Source organism: Pygoscelis adeliae, unplaced genomic scaffold (genome assembly GCF_000699105.1).
Source record: "Pygoscelis adeliae isolate BGI_AS28 unplaced genomic scaffold, ASM69910v1 Scaffold45, whole genome shotgun sequence".
In the NCBI taxonomy this organism is placed as follows: Eukaryota; Metazoa; Chordata; class Aves; order Sphenisciformes; family Spheniscidae; genus Pygoscelis; species Pygoscelis adeliae.
This window is the reverse complement of record NW_008825114.1, coordinates 15615688-15617163: the sequence shown is the minus strand read 5'-3', so window position 1 is coordinate 15617163 and position 1476 is coordinate 15615688.

Sequence of the window (1476 nt, the reverse complement as noted above, 5' to 3'; positions counted from 1 at the left end):
TCCCTACACTTTTATTCCCCCGGCCCAGTTATACTGCCAGAGACCCTGATTAATAGCATCTACTTCTTTCTGAACTTTTCCAGAATAATTCTGATTTCCATCCCTACCATTGAATATATCTCAGTTCCCTCTGTTAAGCATTGTCTATAAATTAAGTAAAAATACTATCTCTCTGCCAACTTCTGATCATTCATTAAAATATCGATAAGTTTAAGTCCAAGGACCCTGAAGAATTCAGGTAAATAAATCTTTCCCTTTTAAGAAGGAGCCACTAATAGCTGATCTCTAATATGATTTTCCAGTGGGTTTTCAACCATTTAATACTGTCACCTACAGTAGTCTAGTACAGACTACCATGTGAGGCAACATCAAAAGTCTTCCTAAATTCAAGATACAGGACATCTCTGTATGTAAGGCCTGTTACAAGAGAAGAAAGAGTTACATGAAATTACTTGTTCCTGGTGCTTACATATCCTTTAAATAAAGCTAGTCATATATTTTGTATGGAAGCTGAAACATTCACTCTATAATTCATGATCCTTCTTTTCTTCTTTTTAAAATAGGTATTAACATTTGCCATTTTCTGGGTTTTTTGTTCTTAGTCTTATAGGTCCTCACATGTTCGCAAAGATAATGATTTTTAAGATAAATTAGATGTTTTCGAATCACCTGGACCTGATGAACTTCATCCTGGAATTTAAAGAACCAGCTGATGAGATCTAAGTACTCTCTAAACTGTATTTCCCTAGTCAAAACTAAAATCTTATTCCTGCTTTGCTAGTATGAGTTATGATAGTCTGACTAGCTGACCTTTTCAGTGAAGATGGACACAAACAAAAATGGCCTTATGTACTTCAGCTTTCACTCAATCATTTGCTGATAGTCTTTTCATTCTTCTGATTAGCAAGCCATTACTGCCCTTGGTCTTCCCCATACTATTAATGTATGCATAGAATGAATTACTGGATTTTTTTGTGCCTCATCGTGTAATTATGTAATAATGTATCTCATTATGTAATGATACCTTGGCTTTTCTGATTTTGCTCCTGTATTCTCATGTCATCTTTCCATATGCATCTTTAGTAACCCAGCCTGTTTTCCGCTTCCTGCATGAGTTTTTTTTTGTGTGTTTAAGGTAAATGAGTTTAAGCAAGGTAAAAGAGTCCATGAATTAGTTGTATCAGCCTCCTATCACATTGACTTGTCTTTCCCCAGCTTTGGTATTGCTCATACTTCTACCTTTCTTTACAGGGTAGCACTTTTCCTTTGTCACTCCAACTAGTTGTCCTAAGTCTTTTGTACTGATTCTCTGACTTTGTTGAAATCTTCCTTTCAAAAATTCATAAACTTACTGTAAAATTTTGATTTTTTTCAGCATTCACTCTCAATCAATTACTTTGCCTCTTAATTTTCTCAGTATTAATCTGAATCAAATCTAAAAGAACCCCCTACAATCCTCTTCAAGCATCTCTTGAT